This window comes from Lolium perenne, chromosome 2 (genome assembly GCF_019359855.2).
Source record: "Lolium perenne isolate Kyuss_39 chromosome 2, Kyuss_2.0, whole genome shotgun sequence".
In the NCBI taxonomy this organism is placed as follows: Eukaryota; Viridiplantae; Streptophyta; class Magnoliopsida; order Poales; family Poaceae; genus Lolium; species Lolium perenne.
Window position 1 is genome coordinate 284,137,957 of NC_067245.2, and position 12,212 is coordinate 284,150,168.

The following is a 12,212-nucleotide window of genomic DNA, read 5'->3' on the forward strand; positions in this document are numbered from 1 at the left end:
TTGGGGAGAAACCTTCCTTCCTTTATTAGTAGGTAAAGATTATTCAATCAAGCTTGACGCTTTTCCCCGCGGGTTTGGTTTTTTACTCTGCGCCACCCAAACTTGCCTCTTTAACTGCGTCGATTGATTTTCAAACTCGCCCAAGTACGTGCACCCCAGCGGCAGCTACTACTCGACTCCATTTATGATGTTTCAATCATTTTCTTTCTTGATCCATCCATCGATTCCACCATCTGTACGCAACGAATTCCTGATTGAACCAAACCTATTTTTTCTCTTCCTCCATCCATTTGCAAACTTGCTTTGCTTCTTTCAATCGCACCACCCACTAGCCAAACCTGCTACAAAAACAAATCGTCCAAACATATACGTACTACTAAATAAGTGTTAATAAGAAACGCCCAGGAAATGGAGGATTTATTTTTTCAACCGAGTACTAATAAGGTTGCAAACCGAGTACATACTATCAATTACAATCTCTGAAATAAGACTCTACAGTACAAGACTTGAAGCACTAATCTTTCTACATAAACACGGCACCAACAGCATCAAGCAGCAGAGCCTCACTCTCACCCACGCCGTCTTGTACTTGAACACCATTAAACTTTCGCAAATCTGTACAGCTCTTCAAAACTACACTCTTCCGACAGATGGATACCATTAAAACAACAAAGGGCATGTTTCAACAAGCAAAGCTTCAGCAAAACATTATGCCAGCAACACTAAACATTTTGTATACATGCTGCTCACATGGTACGTGTATATGCATTCATTTTGCATTTAAAAAGCCGAAACACAACAGGAACAGATTTGCTACATAGTTGCATGATCACTACGACCAAATTCAACCAGATTCAGCCAAGGCGGGCATCCTAACATGACAGGCAAGGACAAACTGCCAACACATACAAGCTCTTCTTCACACGGACGGTCCATAAAAACACCAAAGGCCCATGTTGCAACTCCCAGCCAAATTGTGTACATTTCGATACGTGGTCAGATCAAAATCTTTCCATGCCATTAAATGGTTATACATCACTCTGATACAACAGCCTGACCTGATGCATGGCATGCCAATAAACACTTCAAATAATCATGTTCATGACATAGGCTAAATGGTAGGAACCAGTAACTTACCGAAACCCATGGGCATCGAAGAAGAAGGCCTCCGATGCCAGCGCAAGCCAGCGAGGGCGGAGGTGGACCTCTGATATGCTATGAACCTGAAAAATATGTAACCCATACATGCAGGCTTCCTCTGCTGCCTACAAATTCACTTCATTCAACAGGAGAAAAGAAACAATTTTTTGGAAGTTGGATATGTACATGAGACTCTAATCCAAGATTTCCACACAAGATTTGTCCAATCCACCTACTGCTCGAGCTGCTCAATAGCCGATTAGCATAAGTGAACTTCCTAACATAATAAAATTAACAAGCTACTAAATCGACCTCCTAGCATGCCAAAGCAATAACATAAACAGCTGATAGCACTACCCTGTCCACTTCAATAAAAAACAAACTTTGATCTTATTTTCACCAACCTAAAGTTTCAGCTAACTAATTAGAGCAATTGGTGAGGAAACTAGTATTAAACAATAGAAATTAGTTGACTAAATAGCTGCAGATAAGGGACAGTTTGCTAACACACGAAAAATCCATGCTTAATTTACTAAACTGAAACAACTCAAATCTCCTTATAAATTGTTCAAATTGCATATTTCCCAAATGTTCACATAGACCTGGTTTGCATCTATCTGCAACCCAAAACGTGGAAAGGAGCTCTATTTCTGCTCCAACAATGACCAAGATCTTGGGTGTACAGCTAGATTGGCCTCAGTAGTAGGCAAAAAAAATCGACCTTTGGTGGCCGTGGTGGTCCTCGGGGATGAGCGCGGACGCGTCCACATGCCGCACGGCCATGGCCTAATTGCCGTCGGCGTCCCGGCTAGACGCCGGCGAACTGGCGCACGGCAAGGAGTCGGGCTCCAACGGCCATGCGCGCGACGCGGTCCGGCGAGCTAGACGGTGCCGCGCGCAACGACGCGCGCGCGCGCCGGCGAGCAAGCCATCAGCGGCGAGAGGGTTCGGGCCGACGAGTTGGAGCGCCGCCGCCTCTCTCGTCGTTTGGAGGGGACAGAGCGGGAAGGGGAGCGGAGAGGAAAATGGTGGGTAGGCTTAGGGTTGGCCGAATAAATCAACTCCAGACGATGATCTTCCGAACGGTGCCGAGCGCGAAGGAAGCAGAACGGGCCTCCTTGCTCCAGGTTGGCCGAATTTGGCTATGTACCCCGGCCCACATTTTCTCTATTTTCCATCTCCACTACACTATCTATTCTATTAGTATTGCGTTCGAGGTCGCCATTAGCTAGCTGATGCCTTAACAGCTTACATGCATGCATGTCAGCCGGTTTGATTAGTATGTAACTGCTTCTGATTATCTTTTTTTTTGTTGAGAAATTCTGGTTTTCTTTCTTTCTCTAGCTAGCAAGGCCACTCATGGATACTCACTCTTTGTTCATGACTAATCCTTGTGATCAAATGTACCAATGGGTACATATGCTCTAGCTTCTACTTTTTTTTTCCTTTAGCAAATGCAATAACATCCACTAATAATATTTTTTTCCATTTTTCCACTTTCACAAACTAATACAATCGGTTTTATTTTTCAAACACATAATTATTATCTTTTGACATCTATAGACCTCTTCTTGACGAAATTAGCATCGATGGGCGGAATGACTATCGGGCGCACTGCCTCGGGGGTGAGGTAGCGGTCTCAAAGCCTAGCATGTCACGCTCAAAGGGGTTGTCTCGCGACATGCTTGCATGCACTGTCTAGGCTCTTAGTCAGACCAGTCACGTGCATGTCCGGTCATGTGTACATGATGCACACAAACAGTGGACACCTAAGTATATACGCATGGTTGCGGCGCGATGGACGGGGCAGGGGTGGGAGTGGGAGGGAGCCAAACATGTGGGATTAAGTAGTGTGGGGAGCCGGGGAGGCGAGGAAGAGGATGTTGTGGTTTTTGTTGGTAGGTCATGTGGTAAAGTCGGCGGCCTGGCCCAATGGGCTACATAGCTGGTATGTGTCAGCGGCGTAGCTTAGTGGGCCACGCCGCCCTTTTTTTTGTTCGGGCCAGGTTGCTGGGGCCCACAAAAGTGACAGTGTGCCATGCCCTGGCTACACCGTTGATATGCCACTACTAGCGGTGTTTGAATATTGTGTACGCTGATGGTATTTTATCCAAATACCGACATCATGGAACTTTTATAGTGCGCTACTACTATTATTTTACGCCTATAAGCTAATTCCTACTAGTGATACAACTATGAACTGGCAAGTTCTCCGCAAGAAAAACTACTCACTAGGAAGATTGTGAACTTATAGTGCAAACTCCCACTCCGAGGCCATCGACCCCACTCTTGTTTGAACATGGCCTATTTTTGGGATGATTGCGTTGCAACGACATATTCTAGAAGAAAGGAGGTTATGTCGCGTGAAATAACCACTTTCAGTGAAAAGGTAGGGGTGATATTGCTCACGAGTCAGGGCTTCTCATGAAAACGTGTGAGAAAGGGTTGAGAACTCTCCTACTCTTGCATGAGGTCCTTATATGGGTATATAGGGTGCTGTATAGTGAAAAAACTAGCGCTCAACTCTAAAGTGGCACTTGCTTCACGAACAAAATTATCATTTAAGAAGGTTCCATACTTATAATGTAGACTTTGAGGCCATCGACCTAACGCTTGTTTGGACGCGGCGTAACTTCTTTTTGTGTTGGTCATGCCCTTATGACATATTCTAACATAAATAAGGAGTAATTAAGTCACATGAAATAAGCATTTTACATGAAAAAGCTAGGGGTACACATCAGAGAACCCACGAATTAGGGTTTCACATGAAATATATGCGAGCAAAGGTCGGGAACTCTCCTCCGCTTGCATGGACTATTTTTGAGTTGGTGTTGCTCCTATGTCATATGATATTATTACTATCAAAGAGAAAATTCACACAAAGTCACCGCTTGGAAGAAAACATAGAATATTTATGAGTCGTATATTAGGGGACACATGACATCACACCAAAAACTCGTTAGAAACCCAAAATAGCCACTAGGTTGTGTTTATGGTGTTCCATGCAAAATTGCTTGGGCGTCTTGGGGTGGCGCCGACTTTCGACCATGGTGACAACACTTTGATGCCGCATGTTTGTGGTCGGGGGAATATGCATACACCGATTGCCGTCACATACTCTTATATATTGAATGCCTTTGGATCGCGCCATAGACACTCCAATGTGTTCTTGTACTTGGTGTAAGCATATCCCCCTTTGGTTCTTCATGTGGGATTAATTCTTGGCACCTTGGGTGTTGTCAGGTTCTCGACGAACCATGTAGAGTCTAGCGCTTCAGCTCAAGGTTTTCCAACGCGTCGTCTCGGTTTGTGTCCGACTCTGCATCGCCTTTCGGCGGGCAACATGCTCATGCACGTGGCTCGGTCTGGGCTCCCTAGGTCATCCACCATCATCAGGTCACAACCCGCTTTTTCGAGATGAACCTTTTTACACTCACTGCCACAATGTAGTGTGTATAACATATTTCAAAAGTCAAACGATGTAATGTTTCAATAAATTTATAGATAAAATTATTTTTTATCTACAAGACTTAATGTATACTGTATGAAAATATAAATGATGATGAATCTAATGGTATTTCATTAGGTATTCCAAATGCTGATATTTTATTCTACACATACTTGGTCAAACTTTACATTGATTTGTCTAAAAATTCATATGCACTAGTACATTTTAGTAAGGAGGGAGTTCGTAACACGTGTGGATGCACGCGTGGCCATATTGCAAACCCTTTAGCGAAGAAAAATCCAGCGCGGAACGAAAATGGAGTTGAGCACGCCGCTGAAATTTTGGAGATGCTGAAATTAGCGAAGAAAAATTAGCCTCTTGATCTAGAGCCAATGCGACAACAGAAAGCCAATCCTCAATTTCTGATCCAACGCCTCGAGCCTCCCGAAGACGCGACCCAACCTCGATACCCCCGCCATCCACCCACCGGCATTCACTCCGCCGCCACCCGCCGGCATTCACTCCGCCCGCAGCACACCATGGTCGAGGTCGCCGCCTCCTCCTCTCCCCAACGCATTCCCCTCCAATCTCCCCCCTCTCCCCCTCCCATCCTCTCTAGTCTAGTCCCACAGCGAGGAATAGCTAGTCGGTGGGGCGGCTCGCCGGCCACCTGCAGCAGACGTAGCCAGCCACCAGCCGCGGCCCTCGCGGATGCAGGCGTCCACGTTGTAGCGCCGGTCGCCCATCTTGGGCCCCGCATCACCGCCGGCGAGCGCGTCCGAGTGCCCCGGGTGTCTGCATCTCCCGCTGACCCTCCTCCTCCGCCCTTTTCTCCATCTCGGATGGATTGCAGCAGCTGCAGGGGCAGCCTCCTCCGATGGCAGAAGGGGATGAGGGGGGCGACCTGGACATCCTCGAGATCGCCCAGCCCCAACTAGACGGAGGCGCCCTCCATGACGCCGCCCCGCAAAAGGTCTTTTTTTTTCCTGCAAAATCGTTTGGATTTCACAGTCAAAGCTGTGTGTTGGTTCATCGATTCACCATGTTTTTAAATACTAGTACATCATCCACAAACATTGGTTCTCCGTCCTCTGTTTGGTTCATCAGATCATGATAGATTCTCTTTGCTGGTCTGTTCTTTTTCTAGGTCTGTTTCATTGCACGCTTGTTCTCTGTGTGATCTGCTAGCTATCTCTCATTTTATTACAAGATGCAATCAAACATTCATGAATTTTGGTTGGTGAGATGCAATTTTCTTTTGGAAAGCACCTAATGTATTAAATATTGGTTTGGACTGTAGTTCATCATATAATGATCAAATCTGGGTATCGATTTATTGATTCACCTTTTTTATGTACTAGCGCCGGAGTCACTAAGATAGGAATTCGAACCTGATTTGGTATGTCCTGATTTTGGTACAGCGGCCATTAAGAATCTTGTTGTGCTTGATGTTAGTACGGTGTTACATTACATTACCTAGAGCATTTCACCGCTTCTGTCTTTTTTACTTGTAAATAAAAAACCTATTCGTATTTTGACATTATCTGCGAAATGATTTTATTTCTCTATAATCTTGTCAAATTTGGGAGTTAAACTCTTAGTCGTGCTTGTGGAAATAATTTGCAGATTGATCAGACATATTCTTGAGCACCTATGTGAGAGAGATTGAACAGGAGACGCTGTGCATCTTGCCGTGAAGTGGCGACCACAGTGGCACTCTAGTTGGCGCCGAAGTCGGACAGTGACCAACGTCACCGCAACGCCATGTGCACTCCTTCTCGGTCCTCCCTGCCCTCGGACCAAGAGCTGAGAGGCATTTGGAGCGTTGCTGCCCTGACCTAGCTGACGAACCAAGGCTGCTAGCTGCTGCTACTACTGCATGTCTTCGTTTAGTTTGTTCTGCCATAGTGAGGTAGACCTCTCACTTATTTTTAGGTCTATTTCAAGTGTTTTTCTGTCCGTGAATGATATGCTAGTTAGTTCTTTCTTCTCCTAGTTATAGGATGCAATTCAAAACATCCACATATAGCTACTGTTGCTGAGGTGTTTTGGAATCAATCTCTGGTAGTACATACTTTTCGGCGATTCATTTGATTAACAAAATCAAGCCGGATTTAGCTATATTTCTTGAACATTTAAGTTCATCTCCGTTTTGGTCAAGTTGTTTTTCTGGTGGTGGTGTGGTGGCGCTGGCACCCTCCGTTGGTGTTCTGGTGGCGGTGCACTCTGTTGGTGTTCTGGTGGTGTTATTCATTGGAGCTGCTGCCGGCAACCACGGGAGCTCCTGCTGCCGCTGGTGCTGCTGGTAGTCTAGTACGACCTGCTGCCCATGCCTTCTTTGACCTGGACGTCTCCTACATCACAACGTCTCCCTCGGGAGGTCTCCCTTTCTCTCTCGATGCCTCCTGTTTTCCCTGGACCGTGTTGTTTATGTTTGCTAGAGTGGGAAAATGTGATTCCTGCATGGAAAGATTAGATTTTTAGTTTCTCTAACTAATTTCCTTAATCCAAATTAGAGCATGGGCACTTTCGCTAATTTGAGGGCAAAATATTGTTCAAATGTTGAGGATATATTGTGCTGCCCTTATTTAACTATGCTTTGGACTAGATCCAGCATGACTGCAGATTGCAATGGCAACGCCATGAGCAGCACTTAATCTATAATGACATAAGAGTAGAATGCACATGTGTGTTTGAGTTGCTAGAATGTGCCCTTATTGATCTATGCTTTGGACTAGATCCAGCATGACTGCAGATTGCAATGCCATGAGAAGCACTTAATCTATAATGACGTAAGAGTAGAATGCACATGTGTGTTTGAGTTGCTTGAACGTGCTCTAATAATTTGCTCATCTGCCTTTGCATTATTAAGGAAAGTTTGTGCTAGTGATAATATAAATCATTGCTTGGGATTTGAGTCTATGCTACTGATGCATAGATGGTACTACTGTACCTGGTGTGGTCTTGCTCTATATGTTGGTTTCTTATTTAATAGGTGTTGACACTAGTTTCTTATATGATTTTATAATAAATATGATTTTATAATAAAACATATACTATGTTACAAGGCACACGTCCAACCCTTGCAATAATGCATTTATACATATTTGGCTTAAATTCTGTTACATTTGGTTGGTGTACCTGTTCCTCTTGGTTTTCATCATCTGGGACAAATATATTTAAGCAGGTGGTGGTGATACATTAAGCCAGTGCTTGATGTGAATAGGAGATAGTAGGTACTAGTCATTTTGAAGTTATTTATGATTAGAAATCCATCAACATAAATTGTTTTATGGATGTTCGTAGGTACTTGTGCATGTTTGGTACTGTTTAACTGAAACTTGTGCATGTTTGGTATCCTTAAATACCTATGCGTTATGCATTGTACTAGTAGTTCATTGTTTGCGAAGTGATATGGATGTCCAAAATAGAGTTAAGGTCAATTTCCAACACTTCGGCCGTCGATTGAGCCCCTTCCATGAGTAATTACCAACATGCTTCATCTTTTTAATACAAGGAATATTTCAAGTCATATTGGTTTTACAAGTTAGCTAGACCTGATGTCTTGTTCCTCTTATCGTGGTCAACCCCACCCACACCATGGTCAATCGTGCAAGTCACCGTTACACAAGCCTGATGAGCTTGCTAGCTCGAGTTGACTATGCATGGGGGCTAGCTGTTGCAAAAAAGTCCTTTCTACCAGGCTAAGTGAAAAACTATTGAAAGGGAATATTTTACATGATTCCTGTCTATTTATCTGGGATTTCAACCTCATAGATAGGGTTCTCTGATTTGGTAATCTCGATTGTGTGATTCATGGTTCCCAAATTCTCGGCCTACTTAACTACTCTAGTCCATGTTTCACGAGGTCACGCATCATCTAGAGAAGCTTGACCGATCGTCGATGTGTGGAAGAATCCACCATGCGAACCATTGCGATTGATGAAATAGCTAGGCAACATAATGGAGAAAGTGAATATTTGCAAATTAATCCATATGAAGGATTTTCGAGTCTGCCCAAAACACATGTACTATATATGCACCTCATTTTTGGACGCAGTAATTTCAGCTGAACTGACAAATGGTAAGATAAGGAGAAGACCTTGGAGACACACAAAAAAAACATGGATATGAATTCAGTGCGTGAATGAAGGAACTACTTGACAGGAATCCAACCCCTTACCTGCACAAGCAATTACTCCCATCGTATGCTCAAATTCTGCGCTCGCTCGCATATTTAAGGAAGGGTGCCTAATTTATGGGGCGTTTGTTTGTCTTCCCTAGGAAACTCACATCAGTAATCTATGAAACCGACCATCAAGCTACGAACCAAGAGGAGAGGAGAGAAGGACGAAAACTCATTCCCGCTCAGCATTTTCCCTTGATGAAAATTCAAACCAGCCTCCCTTCTCTATAAATACAAGTCCATTGTCATACACCGCGTGCGGGGATCGTGTGTGTGACTTGTGACTTTGGACTTTGGCGTCGGCGAGGAGATGAGATGAGATGGCCATGGCCTCGAGTTCACTACCTGGACGCGCGCGAGTTCCCGCACTCCCTCTTCCAAGACGCGCACGATCTCGAGGACGCCACCATCGCGGATGCGCACGAGCTTGGCGACACTCGACGGGGCGGGTCGACCTGGCGGCTGGCCGTCCAGCTAGTCGCGCACCCTCCTACGGCGCCGGTGCTCCCGTCTTCGTTCTCGTCCGCCTCCGCAGCTCCATCGCCGTCCGCCTCCGCAACTCCGTTTGGGCCCTGCCTCGCCGCCGCGCCAGAGGCCTCGCCGCGCGACCTGGGGAAGCTGCGCTTGCTGCGCCCGGCCTCACCGTCCCGGCTAGATTCCCGGCCTCGCCGTTGCGCCAGTTGCGCCCGGCCCCGACGTCGAGCCCTCTTCCTCGTCGAGCATAGCACAGGTCAACCCCTGCTGGGCTGCTGCAGGGCCGCTGGTCCTCCTCGACCTGCTCCTCTTGCCGGCGAAACCGCAACGCCAAGCATCACTGCTGGTCCTCGACCTTGTGCAGCCGGTGTCCTATAGAACCAACCTCTTCTGCCCCGACGTCCTCCTCCAGGAGCTCAAGGTGAGCTGAATCACTGAAACCTGTGCATCTTGGTACTGTTTAACTGAAGCCACATATGTATAGCTGGTACTACTGTACCTTGTGTGGTCTTGCTCTATATGTTGGTTTCTTATTTAATAGATGTTGACACTAGTTTCTTATATGATTTTATAATAAAACATATACTATGTTACAAGGCACACGTCCAACCCTTGCAATAATGCATCTATACATATGTGGCTTAAATTCTGTACCTGAGCCTCTTGGTTTTCATCATCTGAGACAAATATATTTAAGCAGGTGGTGGTGATACATTAAGCCAGTGCTAGATGTGAATTGGAGATAGTTGGTATTAGTCATTTTGAAGTTATATATGATTAAAATCCATCAACATAAATTGTTTTATGCATGTTCGTGGCCACAAGCAGGAGAGATTTTAACATGTTGGTTTTACTTTCTTTCCAGCCTTGCTATTTTGTCTTATAGCATTGTTTTGTATGGTGTGCAGCCCTAGTGGTGGAAGTTCATCCAGGCGGCAACATTTCGTAAAGAAGGTGTCTTGTAAAGAAGTATTCATTGGAGCACTACACGGCCCGTCCTCATGGGGCTCCGCAGACATGGTCTATCGCCAACTGGCTCGGGCGGTGCGGCTTGCCTCCAGTCCGTTATGCCTTGACCCGGCGGCGTATGCAGTACTGTTCCATTTGTTGTAATACTAAGTATTCGAATTGTGTTGTCCAAATCAGTAGATTTAGTTCTTACCTGTGTATTTCTTTATTATCTACTTGCAGTTGTCATCTTTACTACATTCATATACTCCATGTATACTTAAATACCTATGCGTTATGCATAGTACTAGTAGTTCATTGTTTGTGAAGTGATGTGGATGTCCAAAATAGAGTTAAGGTCAATTTCCAACACTTCAGTCGTCGATTGAGCTCCTTCCATGAGTAATTACCAACGTGCTTAATCTTTGTAATACCAAGAATATTTCAAGTCATATTGGTTTTGCAAGCTAGCTAGACCTGATGTCTTGTTCCTCTTATCGCGGTCAACCCCACGTACTCACACCATGGTCAATCCTGCAAGTCACGGTTACACAAGCCTGATGAGCTTGCTAGCTCCAGTTGACTATGCGTGGGGGCTAGTGGTTGCAAAAAAGTCCTTTCTACCAGGCTAAGTGAAAAACTATTGAAAGAGAATATTTTACATGCTGGATTCCTGTCTATTTATCTGGGATTTCAACCTCATAGATAGGGTGCTCTGATTTGGTAACCTCGATTGTGTGATTCATGGTTCCCAAATTCTCGGCCTACTTAACTACTCTAGTCCATATTTTACGAGGTCAATGCATCATCTAGAAAAGCTTGACCCATCGTACGATGTGCGGACGAATCCACCATGCCAACCATTGTGATTGATGAAATAGCTAGGCAACATAATGGAGAAAGTAAAGATTTGCAAATTAATCCATATATAAATGGTTTTCGAGTCTGCCCAAAACATATGTATATATGTACATCATTTTTGGACCCACTAATTTCAGCCGAACTCACAAATGGTAGATAAGAAGAAGACCTTGGGGACACAAAAAAAAAAGACATAGATATGAATCCAGTCCGTGAATTAAGGAATTACTTAATTAATAGGACAGGAATCCAGCCCCTGACCTGCACCAGGAGTTACTCCCATCGTATGCTCAAATTCTGGGCTCGCTCGCATAATTAAGGAAGGGTGCCTAATTTATAGGTCGTTTGTTTGTCTTCTCTAGGCAACTCACATAAGTAATCCATGAAACCAACCATCAATCTACGAACCAAGAGCAGAGGAGAGAAGAGCCGAAAACTCTTTCCCGCTCAGCTATTCCCTCGATGAAAATTCAAACCTGCCTCCCTCCTCTATAAATACAAGTTCATTGTCATACACCGCGTGCGGGGATCGTGTGTGTGACTTGTGACTTTGGACTTTGGCGTCGGCGAGGAGATGAGATGAGATGGCCATGGCCGGCGAGAAGAAGCTCCACTACGCGTACATCCTCGTCGTCGGCATGATCTCCTGCCAAGAAATTGGGGGTGGCCGCAGGAGGCAATGGATCGCCGGCCGGCCGGCCCTAAAGAGGATTCGACCTTTCGTGTAGGCACTCTTGCTCATCCTTCCTGGCTCTTCCGACCTGCAACTTATGTAGAATGTTTTGCCTGGGAAATGAAATACCAATACCAATAACCTTATCAGATGCATATTTATAATCAATCATATGTGTTGTGTTATTTGCCTTCTTTTATCATATTCATTATTTCACTCCTGTTGACATGATGTATGGTTCAGTAGATTGATTAGTTCGTATCGCTGGAAACTTCACATGCCATATTCATCATTTCTATTTGCACGACTTATGATTGAGTAGCCGTTCAATTAGTTTCTCTGCTGGTATCCTATCACTGTAAACTGTTCCTCTCAATATTTAAGCAATTTCGCTTGATTTGGTTCCTGTAAGTATCACACATGATTACTGCCGGTCCCTCAGACTGCAGTAGTCCAGCACGATGCGGGGCTCAAGCTCATCT

The 12,212-nt window shown here is 44.9% G+C and overlaps 2 long non-coding RNA genes across 2 annotated transcripts in view; both read left to right on the forward strand.

Moving 5' to 3' along the window:
- LOC127336404 (uncharacterized) overlaps window positions 1-10,315 on the forward strand; it is a 40,677-nt gene extending 30,362 nt beyond the window's left edge. The window contains exon 15 of the long non-coding RNA XR_011752727.1: window positions 10,157-10,315. This is a non-coding gene — a long non-coding RNA (uncharacterized lncRNA). The remainder of the gene's footprint in view (window positions 1-10,156) is intronic.
- LOC127336405 (uncharacterized) lies at window positions 4,981-6,709 on the forward strand. Its single transcript, XR_007873298.2, has 2 exons — window positions 4,981-5,561; window positions 6,215-6,709. It is a non-coding gene; the product is annotated as an uncharacterized lncRNA (long non-coding RNA).
- Window positions 10,316-12,212: the final 1,897 nt, after the last annotated feature.